Source organism: Ursus arctos, unplaced genomic scaffold (assembly GCF_023065955.2).
Source record: "Ursus arctos isolate Adak ecotype North America unplaced genomic scaffold, UrsArc2.0 scaffold_20, whole genome shotgun sequence".
NCBI lineage: Eukaryota > Metazoa > Chordata > Mammalia > Carnivora > Ursidae > Ursus > Ursus arctos.
This window is the reverse complement of record NW_026622875.1, coordinates 12317868-12338867: the sequence shown is the minus strand read 5'-3', so window position 1 is coordinate 12338867 and position 21000 is coordinate 12317868. Positions and strand designations below refer to the sequence as shown.

The following is a 21000-nucleotide window of genomic DNA, read 5'->3' as shown; positions in this document are numbered from 1 at the left end:
TCTATTTTATTTTTTTAGAGAGAGTGAGAGAGCGCATGTGCAGGCACATGCAGGAGGTGGGGGGGGGTGCAGAGCAAGAGAGAGAGAATCTTAAGCAGGCTTTGGGCTCAGTCTTACCACCCTGAGATTGTGACCTGAGCTGAAATCAAGAATCGGAGGCTTAACAGACCAAACCACCCGGGTGCCTCTACAATGGAGTATTGGCGCTCTACAATTGAGTACCCAAAGAGGAAACTCAAAGAAAGAAGTAAATCCAAAGAAGGAAGTCTTTGTGAAACCAAATAGTCGAGGCATGCTGTGTGGAGGAGAAATTTGCCCCTCTATTCAGAATGTGGAGGGAAAAGGTATGAACAGGATGGAGGTAAGGAGGGTAGCTGCCATATTTGAGCGTCTTCTCTGTGAGACATTGCCAGCTTGCATTCTTTTATGAATAAACCACCTTGTAACGGGCCTTTGTGGCAGGAGCCCACTCTCTTGATAGAGATGAGGAGACAGACTCAGAGAAGTTAACCTACTTGCCTAAAGTCACACAGCTGGTGAGCAGCGAAACTGAATTGAAGCCCAGTCTTTTCTTACTTCAAAACAGCATTCTTTGTTACCCCTTTATGATTCTGCTAGGAATGGGTGGGTATAGGTATGATACAGTGACTTTAAAGCTTCACCCATACCACAACTGACATAAGTCGAGAAGTTGTAAATTTAACTTAAAAGGCTGGCAAATGAAATTTCGTCTTTTTGCTTTGATGGGGTGTATAGTTTGACAAATGCTTATAATCTTTTTCTCGTAGATTTACAAACAAAACAAAACAAAACACACTAGGCCTCCCGTCTTCAGCAGATGTGGTAAGGGCTTGCATTTGTGTGACCCGTTACAACATTGCATTTGGGAGGCTCTCAGAGGGAGCTTTGTAAAGTTTCAGAAGATAATGTACCATCACACCAATAATGTGATGCTATAAAAATGTCACCAAGAAATGGTCAGGGTACCTCCAGAGTGCGTGCTGAGTTCATTTAGCTTCCTCGTGTGGTTATTTTATGCCTTCCTGTTGTGTCATATTCACACACCAGTCTGTGTTCTCAGCCACTGTGTGGCATAGCTTACGATTTTAAGAGATAAACTGTTAATTGAAGACTTGTTCTGTTGGAAACATGTCACTGTGCTAACAAATTCCTCTCTTCATAGAACTATTTAGAACACATACCAAATAAAATTATATAATGTCTAGAGAAGGAAAATGGAAGAATCTTATGCCATTGCTTTTGGCCTCAAAGGAAAACCCTCTTATTTAGCAAACATGGATCGAGCGCAGTGTCCACGTGCCACCTATCATGCTCTGTCCTTCAGAGGGTAAGGAGGTGAGTAAGACATGCCCTGTTCTCAAAGTAGTTTCCAGTGTAGTGATAGAAATATTCACAAGTAATGTACGGGCAAAACAAAGTGGGCATAGGAGCCAAGAATAGGCTGCTTGTGGGCAGAGTGTGGAATTTGCCTAAAACCATCCAGTAGACACATTAACTCTTTACATGCTCTGTATATTGGAGAAAAGACAAAACCAACCCACAATTTATTTTAATTACGTGATTTCATATTTAAAACCACTTATTTTTCTGTTTAAGTGTTTGATAAATAAGCATGACCCAAATATAGTGTCATCCTAGACTAGACAGAAAAGATTACTTTATTTCTGATGTTGGCACTGTGGGAGAAAGGTGGGTACACATAATTCATCCGAAGCTTCTTCATGCTAACTCCTTAGTGAGGAGATTAAATCACTCCGTATTGACAGTCAAGTTTCAGAGCCTGCAACTTTTATGTTAACAGAAAAGAAAAATCTATGAGAGAGGTGTGTTGTATTTAACTTTAATGACAAAGGGTTTTAGATACGCACACGATGCCCTTTTTCCTCCAGCTTTTTCTTTGTGAGCAGGAAATAAAGCTGTATTTTGTAGGCTAGCTTCCAAACTTTCAGATGGTAAAAGTGCAACTGTGTGTATTCTGTAAGACCCCATTCAGCTGTGAAGTGTTCGTCCCTTGTTTCCAGGATTTAGGCTGCAGTCTCGGTTAGAAGGCAGAATTTTTATTTTATTGCTTACTATTATTCATTTTTAATCATAAACACTTTTTTAAAGCCCACTGCATAAAAAGCTTCATGATAAGATTTTGACTGAAATTTTCAAGAGAAATTAAAGCTATACCTTCTGCTTTTCTAAAGTTTATAGCCTAAAGAAAAAGGCCCATTTTTAGTGAAATAATGAAAACAACCCACACCACAAAAGGACCAGCCCGTTAGCAATCGTAATAATTATAAAAATAGCGACTTACTTGGTAGGCACTTATTCTTTTCCATATGTGACCATATATGGTTCTTACACAGTGCTTTGAGACTTACGTGGTGCTGTCCCTCTCTCTCTAGTTCACAGGTGAGAATATGGAGGCTAAGAAAGGTTAAGGTCAGGTAATTTGCCCAGGGGTCATGTGGCACAATATAGGGAGTGCCGAGATCCTAACCCAGAGGTTTTGCTGTCTGTCCGCTTGTTTGTTTCCATCAGTACGGTACCAATTAAGTACACAAATACTGACAGCAATGTCGATTTGAGACCTAATCCAAGTTAGTTCTGAAAAGACTAAATGAAGAAGGGAAGATATGCAAGATGAGTTTTAAAGCAGTGTGATCATAAAACAGGAGAGATGGACGAAGTGGACTTTGAAGTTTCGCTGGCTCAGAAAGAAGAGCTTGATCAGATGGTCTAATATGCCTGTGTGGTTTGCACAGTATTAGTTCTACTCACACCTAATACCCTCTGCCCCAGCACTCACCAAGATCAGCAAAATCTACTTTTAGACTCAAAATCTTTGCCACCTGTGAAGTTTCTGATGTCACTTCTGAATGACATAGCACTCTGCCAATTGCTCAGTTGGATGGCTTTACGTGGCATATTTTTAAGAAGTGTCTTGAGCCCAAAAAGAGTATTGCAAATGCGCTTCTAATATATTCAGCTGTGTTATTGAAGGCATTAAAGAATTCAAGTCATTTCTCTCATCACTAAAATATAGAAATCTTGTTGCCAACGTTAAAATAATCAAAAATGTTATTGAGAACTGACATTCACTTGAAGATTTTTTTTTTAAAGATTTTATTTATTTATTTGACAGAGATAGAGACAGCCAGCGAGAGAGGGAACACAAGCAGGGGGAGTGGGAGAGGAAGAAGCAGGCTCCTAGCGGAGGAGCCTGATGTGGGGCTCGATCCCATAACGCCGGGATCACGCCCTGAGCCGAAGGCAGGCGCTTAACCGCTGTGCCACCCAGGCGCCCCCACTTGAAGATTTTTTATTACACTTTCTCACTTTCACTCACGTCCTTGGCAGGGTAATTAGAGCGTGTGCAGGTGTGTGTCTGTGGGCATATATGTGCGCTGATCCGCCCATCCATCCAGGTATATTCCATAAAGGATTATGAAGTAGTACAGAAGTTACAGTTAAAAATAGAATAGGATAACTGTGTGAAGCTAAGGGATACATTCACCAACCAATGTTTAGGAATTTCCTCTGAAATATTTATTTAATATCATTTTGTGGTTCTCTGCACTGACTGCAAGTAGGACTTGTGAAAATATAGACCCTACGTGGAAATAAAATGAAAGATATTCTAATAGGCAGGTGTCAGTTTGAATACACCATCACTCCAACAGTTTTTAGGGCTTGAGATCAAACAGTTGATAGAGACTGTTATTAAGACTCTTCTGTGTCTTACTGAATTGATCTCCATTGCTCTTTTCTTCCATTGGTGGTCAACTCTAACCAATTCATACAGCAATAGTTTTGTGTTTATAAATGACCTAACACTCATGGATCTGAAAAATATTTTTCCTTTATGTACCAAGAATTCTCAGGCATATTTTTAAGAGGAATATTCCATGCTCATATACTAATTTTTTTGGCAAGAAAATGAAGCCCCTATATTCAGTCCAATAGTTCTGTGATAAATGAAGTATAATTAAATGTGCAGATTCTGCAACATTCACTTAAATATTAATTTGGGTTCTTTTATATTCTAGGCACTGTGCTGGGCATTGAATACATAATGGTTAACATAAGCAGATATAATTATAAAAGCGCAATTATAAAATTCAGACATCTCTCAAATTTCATATTGGTCATTGCAGATATAGTGACATATTTGAGTTCTTACTGCCACAAAATTTAAATAATCTTTTCAGTTGATTAAAATGTATTATTTGTGGATGTCAATAAATATTTACTTTAAATAAAATAAGTAAATTAAACCATATTAGGTTTACTATGTATAAGGGAAGTATTTTATTTGCACATAAAGAAAAGCACCACTGTCTGCTTAGAATACTCTTACAATTATGCAAAGGAAATGGCATCACAGAGTAATGCAGAAAGAGAAAACTCAATTTTGAGTGGCAGCGCAATATTGTGGGTTTAAAAGGTCAGGCTGGTACAGGAGGCTCCAGCTTGCCACTCAATATCATGCAGAATGCTGTGACAGCCAGGGCTGATACAGCTGAAAATATCTGCAGCCTTGGAAGCCTTGTAAGTTTCAGAGGTCATTTTGGCATCTAGTAGGAACACTGATTCACACGGAAGGTCAAACTGGACAGCCAGGCACACACACAAAAAATAAATAAATAAAAAATAAGATTGCTGAACCCAGCAGTTGTAGATTTCAGAGCCATTGTAACTGGGTATCGTAATCCAGTGTGACCATCTTTCACTGAAATATTTTTAGAGGAGTGCACTTTACTTGATAGTGAAGTCTAACTTCTCGTTTCTTCTGAAACTTTTAAGTATTGCATCTACAGCCTTACCTGGTACCAGGACAAACGTTACTTTCGTTTTATTTATGTATGATGTATGCTCCATCATAAGATGTGAGTCGGCTTATAACAGTAAAGTGCACATAAAATAGGCCTGTAAAAAAGAGACATAACAAATCAATTAGAAGGAAAAGAGATGAAACAAGTACTTGAGATGAGCACTAAATTTCTCTCTCAGCTTTCTGGCAACCAAAGCAAAAGCTTTAGGAAGTAGAAGAATCCCGAGTTTACTTAATAGGATCTCTTCGTATCCCATGTACAATTTTATTCTTAGCCCTTAGGGTGTTTAGTTAAATATTCTGACTCTGCCCTTGGGTGAAATCTTGGAATGGATGATTTCCAATTAATTAAGAAGTGAAGGCCACGTTCTTCAGCCTGGCCTTCAAGGCCCTTACTGATTTGGTTCTAGTCCCCAAATGCAGCTTTATTTCTCACCAGCCCTGTAGCACATGGGTGCTCTATACGGACCCGTTCCCCCAGTGCTCACGTTCTGTGCTTTCCCATACCCGTCTTTGCTCGCTCTGTTCCTGCCGTCTGGATTGCCATTCCTTTTTGTCTCTAACCAAATGAGACTTGTCCTTCTATCTGTCCACCTTAGATGTCTTATCCATCCTGAAACCACTCCTGACCTCTCTCTCCTCTAACTTACCAGACTTACCAGGCTTTATTGTTATCTCTTTTGTGTACTTCTCACTTTCTTTTCCTATGTACAGTTATTTTTGTGTTTGTTTTATGTTCCCAATTAAGCAGTAAATTCTTCACAGCTGGATCCATGTAGTTCCCCCTGTGTCTAGGTTACATATAAAGGGCCATCAATAAACTGTTTATGTAATCAAGACATAGATATAATTTTATCTGTGTATTCATTTTTGACGAATATATTTATTCATTTAGTAAGGTTATTGTATGTGTTGGATATATTTGGATTTCTTTTGGGAAAATGTTTCTTTTTCCAGCAGAGTAGAGAAGAAAAAAGAGGACTAAAGATAAATGAATGAATAAAAAAACAAGCAATTTTTTAATTGTTTTGACTTGTGTCTTCCTATTAGACGTTAGAAAGCAACTTAATATTTACCATTTCTTTGTGCCATAAGGCGACTGATATAATACAGAACAGGCTTATTACATGTAAAAGAAACATATCATTTATGCCATTACAAACCCTCAGTGCTTTCTCTCTAGTATCCTTTTCTATGGTTTTAACAGCTGTCAGATCTATCTGACTCTCCATAGCTTAGAAGTGTTTCAGACAGTTATTCTGTCCCCTTCGCTGCTTCTCAAACACAGTTTTACTAGCTGATAGAGATCAGCCTTACTGCATGCAGACTTGCTTAGCACAGATTCAATTCTATACTTTTAGAGCAGCCTTTCATTTTACTTATAGGGAAGGTTTCTGCTGATACATTTTAAGCTCCTGTAATGAAAGCCCTGAAGAAAATGTAGGCTCTTCTTGCTCAGACGGCAGACAAATAAAAATAAAATGATGCTCGAAGACCTCTTCCTCAACAATTAATCTTTAAATCAGTTACTGAGTATTTATAACCCTGTAATGTATTAATTACTAGATTCAGATTGATTAACAGTGTTAAGCTGATAGACATGGTATATAATTTTCACATCCCTAAGTGTACATTACTGGTGTGTAGTGCATACCCCATGGACACACAAGGACAATAGCATCCATCTCTCAGTTCTATAAAGGACCCTCTTCTCTCCTTCAGAATCTGTATGCAAGCCTTTCTCTTCCATTAAATCTCAACACACACCCCAGGGGATACCGTCATGGCTGCTCTACCATATCCCACTCCAGCCCCAGTCTCTCTGTTTCTGTCATATTTATAGTCGTTGTCATTTCCGTAAAGCTTGGTGTTAAATTGCCAGTGTGTGTTGTGAATGAAATTTTAAATCTGGAATCACAAGACCTGGTTTGGGATCCTGATTCTTCAATTTAATTAGCTTAGGGGACTTTGGTGAGTCAGTCAAACCCTACAAGCCTCAATTTGTTTGTTCACAAATGGGCAGGATAATATAACCATCTCTTAGAGTTGTGAGGATCAAATGGCAAAAATCAGATAAAAATAAACTGTATACCAATATAGAAAATATTATTTGCTGTGTTGTACAGTCATAGAATGTATGAGTTCTGGGGGGAAAAGGAAATTTTTCTGCTTGGCTCCTTCAGTAGAAACTTGCTATTAAAGAATCAGATGAACAACTTGCAGATTTTATACATAAAATCTATATAAACTCACAAAAATGTAACATAAGCTAACTTCTCAAAAGTTGATCTCTTAGAAGGTGTATTACTTAATAAAGTAATGAACATAGCTTGTAGTTTTGTCCAGAATAAAGTGGTTCTCATTGCAAGACTAAGTAATTTCTTTTCCCCCCTATTAACTTTACAACAGTTTTTACTTCAATTTAAATGAAGAGCTAGGAAATAAGTCTATCAGTGAAAGACAATTAAATCATATGATTTCACTCATATGTGGAATTTAAGAAACAAAACAGATGAGAATAGGGGAAGGAGGGAAAAATAAAACAAGACAAAATCAGAGAGGGAGACAAACCAGAAGAGACTCTTCATTATAACAAACAAACTGAGGGTTGCTGGAGGGGAGGCGATGGGGTAACTGCTTGATGGGCATTAAGGAGGGCACGTGATGTAATGAATACTGGGTGTTATAGAAGACTGATGAATAATTGACCTCTACTTCTGAAGCTAATAATATACTATATGTTAGTTGAATTTAAATAAATTTTAAAAATAAAGAGCTAGCTTTTTGTTATATAGGAAGAACATGATTTGACAAATTCCTTCGTAAAAGTTTTCCCTTATTCTTTGGACACACACACACACACATACACAGAGACACACACACAAACATATGTAGCTATCTACATACCCATTCATAAGTTAATTCTTATTTCACATTTATCTATACTATTAAGAGTTGATCTTATATCGTGGTGATTGAATAGGTGCTTAATTGTTTTTCATCTTTTTACAAAATAACTATTATTATAAATTATTCTCATTATTAGTGAGAAATAAGGAATCTAAATATCACTGTCTTTAAAGAATTTAGTGTGTGTGTGTGTGTGTGTGTGTGTGTTTGTACATAATGGTTTGACATATAAATGATAGAACAATATGAAGTTTTAAAATTGCTATATGATTGCTCTTTAAATTTATCCAATGTATTCCTTCGGATATACTGGGGAGATTTTTTCTAAATAAGCTAAGTAGCTTTTGCATGCTAACTTGGAGAGACTGTTGGACAGGATTAGACTATAAGTGGTTTGAGACACGAGTAGTATGATCCGGTGAGTAGTATCTTAGAGTGATGTGGAGGACCATGTATGGTGCCTGATTAAAAATAATATTTTAAAAAGTGAATGTAACAGAATTTTGCATAACATTTTGCAGATAGGTCAAGTTTCTAAAGTAGTTCATAGAATATAATAAAAAAGCTTGCTACCGAATCTCAAAAAATCCTGCTTTTTTCAGGACAGATATGCTGAGTTTTTAGGGAATTATTGGGTAGATATAGAGTAAACAGTCTTTGGTGGAAGTAATATTTTAGCTTCAGTTGATTATAATTGCCAGACTTTAATGAGATTAAGAATAACCTGGAGGAGTTCAGTTAAAATGTAGATTCTTGGTCCTTATTCTCAGTTGGTCTAAGGTAGGTCTCAGGAATATAAATATTTTAGCAGTCATCCCCAGGTGACTGATTCAGATAATCCAAGACTCTTTCTAGAGCCTCAGTTTCCCAGAACAAAAAGTGTTGCTGTTGATAAGCCGTTGGCAGTTGTTTGAGTTTATTAGCAACTGTCAGTGCGTTGTGGTTTGCCATGGAAAGCTGGTCATTGCTTTTTAAGTGCATATGATGCCGACAGAAACACACAGAACTTTAATCACTGTCTCATTAGAAGGGTGTAGTCGGCTCTTTGGCTCTTCGGATTTCCACATGTGTGATAGCTTTTTTGGAATGCACAGAACCTTACGGGTAATTAAAATAACTAAGAAAGGGGTGTTCTTTTTCTGTTTAGCAAAGGAACCAGACCTCAGCTGCCGTGTATTAGTTTGTTCATTGCATGTTCAGTACGTATAGTCTTGTGGAAAGTACAGAATCCTAGGAATAAAATCTTGGATCTCTTATGAGGAGCAAGACGTTATTTACACTTGACAACATGGTAAAATCACATTGTGAAAAAGAATAAAAGCATTGAAAATGCCCACATTTTGCCAACGAATCATCTTATATTGGTACCTCTTTATTCTGTGAGTTGTTATTTAATAACTGAGGAAGAGTTTGAGGAAAGCAGAGTGAGGGGAGAATGTTTTATTTTCTAACAGGACGTATGTCTATTGGCAAAATCCTACAAGAATTCGTACTTGGTCGTTTTAATTGGATGGGCATGGTGCTTCAGGGGAGTACCCTACTCCAGGATCAGAAATGACTACAGGAGGGGTCCCAGCCTCGGGGGAAATTACCACGTGAGAAAATGTGTGTAGGCCTACATGAGTTCACCATAGTTCTATTGTGCCTTAGCTAGTTTGATAATGCCTTGCATTATTTATAGCAGTTGTCAGAAACCATTTCCTTTAGTCAATTTGTGTCTAAAAAAGGAGAGGGGGGAACAGGATATTTTCTGACATTTGTAGAAATAATGTGTAAAAAAAGCATTCCCTTTATCATATGACATTGTGCTGTCAGTGATTTTCCAAATATAACATGCCCTGCAGACTCTGTTAACTGCACATTTTGTTTTTATTAATAAGAAAAGAATAGTAAGCTATATACTGTCCGTTTTGATACTCTGTCAACCCAAACATTCATTCAGACTCTCAGTCCTTGTTCTTTAGCAAATTATTACAAAATATAAACATTATAATTGTTTTACAGTGAAATAGTTTATTTTGAAATAATGGGAGTTGAAAAACTGACTTTACAAATGTTTCCATTGATTAGCTGCCATCTGAGGGCTAACAGTTGAAAGTATTTTGCAAAACACAAACACAAGGCTTTAAGTTCTGCTTGTAGGAGAAAAAACCCATCGTACCTTTGGCCTATTCCCACAACAGAAATTCACAATTTTTTTTAAAATTTATAATCTAGATATAGGGATTGTATCTTTTAAAGGGCTAGAATAGATTTAGCAATATAGAAAAGCAGTGTTCATTGCTGGTGGGAGTACATATTGGTAAACATTTTCTGGTAGCAAGCTTGTTGTTCACAGTTAATATATGCGTATACATTGTGTTGTAAGTGTGTTATTGAAACCACTCAAAATGTAAGAATAGTTTTATACATACATTGAGTGTTGCTTGTGAAAATTTAGCATTAACCTAGGTAACTGCTATTAAAGAAATGGACATAGAGTGGAATAATACATAGTTGTTAAAAAGTATTTACATTGACCTATGTGTATTGACAAAGAAAGGACATTATCATATATCCTGGAAAGCAAGCCTCAGAACAATATGCTTGTTAGTATGTTTCCATCGTTTCTGTAAGAAAGATAAACTGTATGAGTGTGTATTTGTAGATGTGTTTATGTGTATGTGAATGCATAAATAAAGGACTGGATATACCATACTAATAATAGTGGTTACCTTTGGGATGATGGGGGTCTGATTTGGCAGTGGAACGGGGTGGGGAGATTCAGCTGGACTTTATTAAAACCCTTCTCTATGGTTTAAATTTATTACAGTTGAAAGTGCATTCATTTAGCAACGTCTAAAACCAATGAAAGGAAGAAAGAAAAGATATAGACTTGATGTATGTAATTCACGTAAACTTGTTAGAGATTTTTGTTCACCATGTTAATTTATACTTTACTATCTCTTCCATTATTTAGTAGTTTCTATCTCTATACAGAGAATAGCCTTATAATTTATACCATACTTTTCAGTACACTGAAAAAGCAGAACCATAGTTAAGAGTGCACATTGTTAATTGACTTTGAAATAACATAGATTATTGTAGTCACTGGAAGCGTGGAAGTCTAGATCTGGAGGGAGAAAAAAGGCTTAAAATTTAAATAAACAGTATTTGGTTCAAATTTTAATTTGCTCCTGTGCCTTTACAATTCTAATGTGAGAATCCTTTATTCTCATAGTCCTAATTGCACCACTTCATAGGTTTTTACTTTATTTGACATCTCTTTCTGAATGTCAGTTCTGCGAGGACGTGACATTTTCATGTATGTCTGCAAAAAAGTTCCTGTGACTCAGTGACTCAAAGATTCTAGATCTGCATTGTTTGATGTATTTATAATGAGATTTCAGTTCTTAAATATGTTAGAAATTCAAGGACATAGAGTGAGACAAATGTATGGTAAACAATGTACATGTAGCTAAAAAAGCAGGTATCACGGAGACAAATTATCTTTCCAGCTAATATTATGTTTTCAGACTTGTAGATTTCAGTGTGTTTCTATTTTTTATAAAAAGTTGGTATATTTACACACACACACACACACACACACACACACAGGAATATTATGCAGCTATTAAAAAGGATAAGACTTTGCCATTTGCAGCAACACGGATAGACCTAGGGGGAGGTTATTATGATAAGTGAATAAGTCAAACTGAGGAAGACAAATACCATATGGTTTCACTCCTATGTTGAATCTAAAAACAAATGAGTAAATAAACAGCAGAATCAGATCTATAAATACAGAGAACAAATTAATGGTTGCCAGAGGAGAGGGGGTAAGAGAATAGGCAAAATGGGTAAATGAGAGTGGGAAATACAGGTTTCCAGTTAAGGAATGAATAATTCATGGGAATAAAAGGCACAGCATAGGGAGTATGGTCAATGATATTATAATAGTATTGTATGGTGAGAGATGGTAGCTACACTTTGGGAGCATAGCATAATGTATAAACTTGTCGAATCACTATGTTGTATATTTGAAACTAATGTAACATTGTGTGTCAACTATATTTAAATAAAAAAAAATTGTATGTTAAGCCTTATAAGAAAGACTGAGATAGGCGTGAACTAGATATGCCTCCCTGTTACTCAGCTCCTTTAAAGAACTGTGGACCGGTTTTTAAAACTCTAGGCTTTTGCAAAATTCAGTCTGAAGCTCTGGGTTATTATATAGCAATTGCAAAAATATGAGTGTAATTTGTTGTGCACATCTCAGACCTAGTTAAGTATGTGAGTTATGTGGAAACTTCTCCAAAGGATACTTAAGCTACACTGAAGTGAAAATATGAGTTGTCAATGCGTGTCCTTGTTTTGTTACATAGCTTCCTTCCTCCTTTAAATTAGGGAAAAACAATGGGGTCTTGACTCACTATTAATTAGGGAAAATAGAATTCTTATTTCTATGTGAGTGTATGTGAATTTGTGATTTTTTTAAAAGCTCAAGTTAAATAGATTCTAATATTTTATTGTTATTAGGAATAAATCCAATTAACATTGTATATTATTAAGAGAATGCTTGAGATTATTTGTGAAAAAGGTAATTTTTAAGGTCAAATAAAGCAATAGAAATATTCATAGGATGGTAATATTAAACCTTTATAGCTTGTGTATTTGTAAATTTGCAATAAGAGATACGTTTGTAAAATGATAGGAATTTTTTGCTGATTAAATGGAAAGGAGATGTTTATGTACTGTGTTGTGTCATGAGAAGTCCACTAATTCATTAAATTGGATACATTCATGTAATACCATACTATATTTATCATTGGTTTCATTCATTATATTCTGAAGAATAATTATTTTAGATCTCTTTATTTAACTATAAACATACATTTTGCTTAGTTTTCTTATAATGATTAATAATTGCCCACATATTTTGGTCAATCTTCAATAGAAATAAGTCAGTGAAATTTCCCAGATTGAGGTCACTATGTTAAGTTTTCAATCAGACCTATCTGGAAATTCAAGATTCATCTGTTAAGATGAAGCTTTTGTACTCAGAGATACTTGATAGTATTGAGGGCTATTGCCACATTAAAATTTTAAAAATTCTGGAAAGTGTGACAACTATGATTAAATCTGGTTCTAATAGATACACTTTATTTTTGGTGTACTCTCTCCCATACACTCTCTCTCTCTCACCACACACACACACACACACATACATATCTATACATATATACATATACACATATATACACATTGAGAGACGAATACTATATATATATATACACATATATATGTGTGTGTGTGTGTGTGTATATATATATATATATATGTATATATATATCTTCCCATGTTGACTTTATAACTTAGCTCAGTTAATTGAGTCTGCTCAAGTGGAAAACAGGCACAGGTTAATTGTGGAGAAGTCCTTAATGACCACCAGTTGTGAGAATGATTCCTGCCCTGGAAGGAAAGTTGGGAAGGTGAGACAAAGAGGTACGCAGGCAGCAGATTTCACTGATGCACAGGGCGCCATGGGAATATTTCCTTAGTTTTCTCATTAATCACCTTCATAGTTCTTTTTGAGTTGGGCAATAACAATATTAAGGAAGCATAGATGAATTTGCTACCATTTCTCGTTAAACAAAGGTCACATTTAAATATGTTTTCGGCTGAAGTTCCACCAACCTTGTTAGATGGTAGGTGATATTATTCAAAAGATATAAATGTGAAAAATTTAAAACTAAGATTTTTGGCTCCCAGTTATTATGCCAAACAAAATTAACTCATTTGAGTAAACTTTAGAATCAAAGTCGATCATTATGGCATTGCACTGGGAATAACAATATTGGCGTTTTGGCATTCACGGTTTTGTCTTGCTAGTTTCACATTGGTAGATTCCATTTGGGTCAATGTACTGTTCTTCCTGAAAACTGCCAGGATGGGTGAGACTTGTTTTTTCCCACCATTTTAGCTCTTGAGCACATAGCAGCATTGTTAATTTTGTTGTAGTTTGTGTTCTGATTTCCTAACTATTTATTATTTTGAAATATGCAGTGGTATGGACAGATCAGAAATGACTACGTAAGGCTAACAAGATGACGTCTTTGTGTAGTATGTAGAGTAGGCAAAACACTAAATAGGCTTCATGTTTTTTCCTGAAGAGCGATAAAGTGTCATTATACTTTCTTGTAGAATAGATGGAAATGTTAAAGGCTGCCTATTTGAATATCATCAGAAAAAAAATGCAAATTTTCCCTTCTTTTGCCAGAACTGAAGACCGTTTCTGTCAGAAATTCACGGATAATTATTTAGATGTTTTAAATTTGCAAAGCCATATGTAACTATTTCAGATCATTCTGTGGATAAGAACATCTTCCACCAACTTCGTAATTGAGGAGGTACATAGATATGGTCCTGCGTTAACTTCACCGCCTCATGCTCTTTCCAATGAGTGGAGTTCGATGCTGGTTTCATTCAGTTATAAAGATGACATTGCCAGTGTATAAAACAGGCATTGTAACTTATAGAAAATACCTGTAAACTAGCTTTCAAATATACCAAGAAATATTTAGTCATGCCACAAACAGATCGCTGGCTTTCTCTGGACCAGGCACTGTTTTGGTGCTAGCTGTTTAGTGGAGAACTGGCCTGATGATTGACTGCTTTCATGGAGCTTACGTCTTAATGGCAAAAGTAGATGATAAGCAGATAGTAAGATGGGTACATAATATTACACCAAATACTAACAAGTGCTATAAAGAAAAATAAAGCAAGGTCAAGGTCTGGTAAGTCTGTTCTGGTGTTGAGAGGAACAGAAGCTTAGATACCCTTTGATAGTGGCTGGAGAAGCGTCCAGGAAGGTAACTGCAGTAGGGACTGGATGAAGACCTAATTAGGTACAAAAAAGCTAGTGAGCCCGTATACAAAAGTACAGCCTGCCATTGTGATATTTATCTTCTCATGATCTTAAGGCTTCTAATTTTTTTTTAATTTTGCCTGAGACAGGAGACAATTCAAAAATTCACTTTTTAATCATTGCATAGAGGCTTCCTGTTTTCTTTGGTCTTAAATATAAATACTGAAGGGACAATAATCATTTTCTATTGAGTGTAGTTGAGTGAGTTGCTTTTGGAATTCTAATCTTTGGCGATATTTTATCTCCTAACTAACACTCCTTCATTATCCTTCTGGTAAGGGACCACTTGATGATTAGGGTGTTGAGCCTACCAGAATTGTAAAGAGTGCTTTGACAGACCGTAGGTGACTTACTTGAGTTAGTAAACTTCCCTTTTCTTGGCAGCAGCTTGTCACCCTAACACAATGCAGTGCGTCAGACCGGCCGGCCACATTGACGGTCGGCATGTGTGGTTGAAAGTTATCTCTCTCTCTCAGCAGTATTTCTGAAACTTCAGTTATTTGCATATCTCCTTCATGATTTTGCCCATATATATACTTAGGTGGTTCTTTTCTTATAGTAGTCTTATTCTCTAAATTACTTTCATTAAATGTTACCTTCTTTCTAAGCTATGATATCTATGTGATCACAGGCTTGATGAACTAGTTTTTGCATTCTGATGCATCTATTAAAATATATTGTTTCTGCATCACTTAAAATTGCCGTGGGTCTACCAGTAGTGTGCTTACCCCTTGCTGAGAAACACTGATCTCAGCTTTTTGTTACATGGAGTTGAATACTGCTGAAGACTGCATTAACCCATTCAGACCGTGGTTTTCCCCATGTAATAACTAACGGCCTTGTTACTCTATTTAGTACCTTAATGAGTAGAGAAATGGCTGTACAGCTTCTAGAAATGCTTAGTTGGTTTGTATACTGAAATCTCTGTTAATATTTGGGGCAAGCCCTGGGCAAAATTGTACTGAGTTAATTCACTAAAGTCATGCATTGCTAATTATGGACTTGTTGACGTCAGTGGACCTGGGGGAAGAGTTATGGTTTGGGGCAAGGGGCTTCTTCTTGTCACCTTCAAACATTATATGGTGAAGTTGGCTTTCTTTTCCAGTTAGATTAAAGCTGTCTTAGTAAATTTAAACAAACAAACAAACAACACACCTCAAATAATTACTCTGTTAACTTCCTCAATATGTAAGCTATTTCAAAATCAAAACCTTATGAAAAAAGTCCCCAAAATTCCCAGCTAACTGCTCTGGGATGCACTAGGACCAACCTCCCTATATTTGGTTCAGAAGAACTGAAATGATTCTTACATGTATATGTAATTTAACCTTGCTCATAGAGTCCATCCAGTTCTCCAAAACAGAATTTCAGTCTCCTGCCTTGCAAGCCCCTGTTTACCCTCTATGGCCGTGTGTAAGCAACCCTTTAATAGACGTTTATACGAAGCCACCCACTGCCAGCTTTGATGCTAATGTATATCAATTGCCGTGAGATTCATTACTAGTAATTTGCCACAGTTTTACTTCATCCTTGATCCTTTTCTTAGCTTCCTTCCCTCCAGCTTTACATTTTCTTCTTTTCCTTTCTAGTTCTCTCTTCATATCTTAAAGTAGAAAATGTATGTGATTTCTGGTATCACTCAAGGAGAAACTGGATCTTGATTCTTACGGCAGAACCTGCTTATTTGTAGAACTTGTCACGTAATGTGAGGAGCTCTGTAGGTTAGTGTTTGCAATCTGATCAGTACGTATAAGAGGACTTGTTACAGAAGTTTTAAACAGTTCGATTCTTACTGCAAAACTATTAAATGGTCCAAGTTTTTTGTTTTGTTTTGTTTTTTTTTGTTTTTTTTGTCGTTCAGGGAAATTCATTATAGTATGTTGAAGTATAGGTCAGAAATTTACTTCAGAAGCAATGTAGCTGTTAGTAAATATCTTTACAGTAGAAATATTTCCTTCAATAATTATTTACAAACAACACATATTTTTAGGGCAAATATGTTTGTAAGGATTCTGACAATGTGGACATTACCCACACACTTTTAAGCACCTTCTCTATCTATAGAATAAAAATCCATTACCAGTTGAACTAATGTTTTGGGAATTCAGTATTGATCCAAATCCTATACAATCTTAATTTACCAGTACACTCAATTAATGAAGATTTCCAGTCTTCCCTGATGTTCTTCTGTTTGAAAAAAGAGAAAGATTATAGGACAATAATCTGATATCAGCAATTTAGATATAATCTCAGGTCATTACCCCGTGCCCCAAGGACTGGAACACACATTGCCAGGTGCAGCTACACTAACAATGCATACAGGTTGGTGTCCATTTTGACTGCTCGGTCTCTCTGCCCAGATACTAGGGAACATTTTGTTGATCATGTTTGCCTATATATTTCACAGTTAAACAGCATGAAACTTACAAATATGTGTGTATCTATAATTTTTTCAGTAACCCTTTTTGAAGTGAATAGAGTATCTCTGCTGTAGAAAATAAAAAATGTCCAAAATACACATTTGCAAGCATTTTACTAACTAAAGTATATTTTGTGCCTGAGTGAGATGGAGCCTTGAGCATGGCAGAAAGGAAAAATAATCAACTCTAGAAATTGATTTTGTGGTTGTATTTAGACATAACCACTGACCAATAAAGATATTTCTAATGGTACCATTATCCTTTCTCACGCTGTATGCCCCCCATAAATCATGATGAACTATTTCCTTGGTGTTGGGGATACATCCTTATGTACATGTTTATTCCTGTGAGTTTGAATAAAATTTATTCATTTATCAAACATTTTAAAAACATCTGTTATGTTCCAGGAACTGGGATTAAAAAAAATGTCGATAGATCCTGTTGTCAGGGAATTTATAACCTTGGGGCAAAAGTTCCAAGAGCTACGAAGTACTGAGGATATTCTGAGATGGAATCGTGTTTAGCATAGTTGGCCTAGCCATCGAGAGAAGGTGATATTTGAATAGCAACTTAAACAAGAAGAGATTTACCAAGCTGAAGGGCTGAGGAAGTGTGTCACACCAAACAAAAGGTTAGCGTGTAACAAGTCCCGGGAGCCTACACCAGCATGGCGTATGCCAAGAACCTTCCCAGCTCCTGGCGGCTCCTCTCTATGGGGGAGGATCCTAGAGGGGCAGCAATGGGAGAAACCAAAACGTTAGAATGTGTCCGTTCAAGACAAGAGGAAAGGTTCAAGAAAGAGGGAACTGTAACTGCTGTTAGAGGTCAAGTAAAGATAAGGACTAGCATAGTCTTTGGATTTGGCTTGAATTGGAGCATCGACGGCCATCGCTCAACAGTCAAGTGATGAGTGTGGAGGATCCCATGGGTACAGATTCAAAACTGAAGAAGCAGAAAAACAGCACGTGTAGATGATTCTTTAGACATTTGTCTGGGAACACCCGATGAAGAGCATTAGGGAGAGGAGGACACATAGCCAGGCAGGGTCCCCTTTCTCCTGCCACGCCATCCCCTCTAGTTCGGAGCTACCTCAGCATGCCGAGGCCTAAGAGAAAGCGTGTAGGCAGGGCATTCACAGGTTGAGGGAGGGTAAAGGGAACGATATTTTGAGAAGGAGCAAGTCAAGGCAGATGCTTAATGGTATGCAAGGGAAGGCAAAACTGGAAGACTAAAAGGAAAGATACAGAAAGATAGTTTAAACATGGGTGGCGGGAAGGTGAGAGAGTTCATGCCCAAGGGCTACTCTTTTGACTGTGAAATATTTGTGACATGTAAGATCATCGTCTGCTGCTAGTGAGAGGAACATGGAGGAGGAGGGACTTGAAAGTGTTGAAGGTTTAGAAAAGCTGCCATGTGGAATGTCCAAGGGAGCTGTCCAGGGCTGGGGGAGGATTCCTAGGCAGCGGGAGGGCCTTTGTGACTGGAAAGATAGTAATACATAGAGGCAGTGATGGGTTTGTGTGTGTGTTTGAGTGTTTGTCTTCATGTGTTGTGTTATACGTGTGTTTATATGGTTGTGTTCATACTTGTGTTTGTGTATTTCCGTGCCCTAGAGGCAATTCCCGTCCAGGTGTAGTAACCGATCATTTAATTTATCAGAGTTATGGAGCTCCGTATATTTTCCATCCCTGTGCTGGGCCCTGGGGTTCTGAGACAAGTGACATTGTTTCTGACATATAATTTAGCGGGTCATATATAGAAGCGAATAACACACCATATTGGGGTGCAAAGATAATTCAGAAAAGACCATGTTAATAAATGGGTGGATGGAGATGGAGAATTGCCATCTTGGGAGTTCCTTGAGGAAGTGACGTGTTAGCTGGCTTCCAAAGGAGGTGAATGGTTGCAGGGGAGGCACTCGAAGATTCTAGTGAGAAAGATAGAAGAGATTGTTGGCCACAGATGGGTACATGCTAAAGGCCTGGAGTAGTTGAGAAATCCTGAGTATAGAGCACAGTCAGGAAGATAGATGAATCTTAGAGTTTATGACCGACTCGACTTTGTTTTTACATAATCAGGAGTTAGAACCAGAAAGTTTTTTAAAACCAAAAATTTTTCTAAAGTTGCTCTTTTTAACCTTTCTCAAAAGTTGTAGTCTTACTACAGTGTTTCCCAAACCTGGTATCTGCTAGTTTTTGTTTTTTGTTTTTAATTAGTATTAAGAACGACAGTATTGGTGTGCCTGGGTGGCTCAGTCGGTTAAGTGTCTGCCTTCAGCTCAGGTCATGATCCCAGGGTCCTGGAATCGAGCCCCATGTTGGGCTCCCTGTTCCGCGAGGAGTCTGCCCTCTCCCCCCCACCCCCCACTCATGCTCTCTCTCTAGTGCTGTCTCTCTCTGAAATAAATAAATTCTTTTTTTTAAAGAATGATAGTATTAATCCTAAAATAAATTTTTAAGGGGGTACCTGGGTGGCGCAGTCGTTAAGCATCTGCCTCCAGCTCAGGGCGTGATCCCAGCGATCCGGGATCGAGCCCCACATCGGGCTCTTCCACTGGGAGCCTGCTTCTTCCTCTCCCACTCCCCCTGCTTGTGTTCCCTCTCTCGCTGGCTGTCTCTATCTCTATCAAATAAATAAATAAAATCTTAAAAAAAAAAAAAGAAATTTTTAAGAATTCTGCTAGATATCTATAGATAGATCTATTTGGGATCTGTATTTACATATTCATATCCTCTATTCCAATTTCCAAATTATGGTTCCATATGTACCATATGCCAATTGACCGCATTTGGCCTTCAAAGCAGTAAGTGTGATCAAACACTATTATATTGTGCCAATGCCTCTTTGGAGTGTGAAACTTTTGGAGTTATTAAAGTCTGTTTCCTTTGTTGGCAACAATCAAAAGAAAAAAGAAACGACCTGTGTACTTTTGTTTCTGTAACTACTGAGCATTTTCTGAAAGTTTTTCCATCCCCATTGAAAGAGAAAGTAAGTTGTGAAAGGCAAAAATGCCCTGCTGCAGGGAGCAGTCCCGTAGTAGTGCCGAGTTAATAGATCATTAGGCAACAGGGGATCCTCCAGCCCCCAAACTCCGGCTTCATTCCTACCTCCGAAGTGCATCACACAGCCCAAATCAAATTGCTCACTTAATATTTAATGTTTCTGCGATGGAATCACTTTCCCCCTTGAGGTTGACTTCAGATTTGCCAGACACACTGACAACACTGCACTCCTTATTTTCCCCACATGACCTCAGCTTCTGCTTAAAAAATGTTCAAATAAAGGATGCTTTTGTTCGCATCTCGCCTGCCTGTGATATATTGACAAAGTGTCTGCCCGCTGAATGGAATAGTTTTACAGTATGAGTGCTGCTTTCAGCGGAGGGGCAGGACTTGGGCTTTAGAAGGAAGTGAATTGGATAGGTCAGGAGAATGTACCATTTGTAAACACCCCTTTCCTTTTTTATTCACGTGTCAGGACAGAGGGAGCAGGCTGTTCAGTGCCTGTCCCTGCGCAGAGCCAGAGGGAAAAGCAGCTTGGAAGTCAGCTGCAATTTTTAAACCTTGCTTTTTATTCCCCGGTAATGCTCTTCAAGTGCTTGGACTTGTCTTAGAAGCTGTTTTGAAACTAACATGGTTTAGTCCACTAACTGCATGTTGGGTAAATTCAAAACCCACATGCTCGTCCTCTTGCAGTGGAATAAGTCACATCTGATGGACATTTTCTGTGCTTATAGCATAGTAATGAACGTCTGACAGGCGCGACCTTTCATAAGACAACCCACACTATTGGCTTTCTGCCCAGAATATTGCTGCAACACTATCTGTGATTGGTTATCTCTCTATCATGCATTGCTTCACAAGGGGAAACGGCCCCTTTTTTTAATAAATCTACGATGGCTGGCTGCAATATGCCTCACT

At 37.5% G+C, this 21000-nt stretch overlaps 1 protein-coding gene across 49 annotated transcripts in view; it reads left to right on the top strand.

The window, feature by feature from the left end:
- MBNL1 (muscleblind like splicing regulator 1) overlaps positions 1-21000 on the top strand; it is a 197087-nt gene that overhangs the window by 33392 nt on the left and 142695 nt on the right. For 10 of the 49 annotated variants that reach the window (XM_048216005.2, XM_048215990.2, XM_048216002.2 and 7 more), the window contains exon 1: positions 1-21000. This exon is cut by the window's left edge and continues 9933 nt beyond it. The exons of the other annotated variants lie outside the window; for them this stretch is intronic. The gene's annotated coding sequence lies outside the window, so the exon portion shown is untranslated. 49 annotated transcript variants of the gene reach the window in all.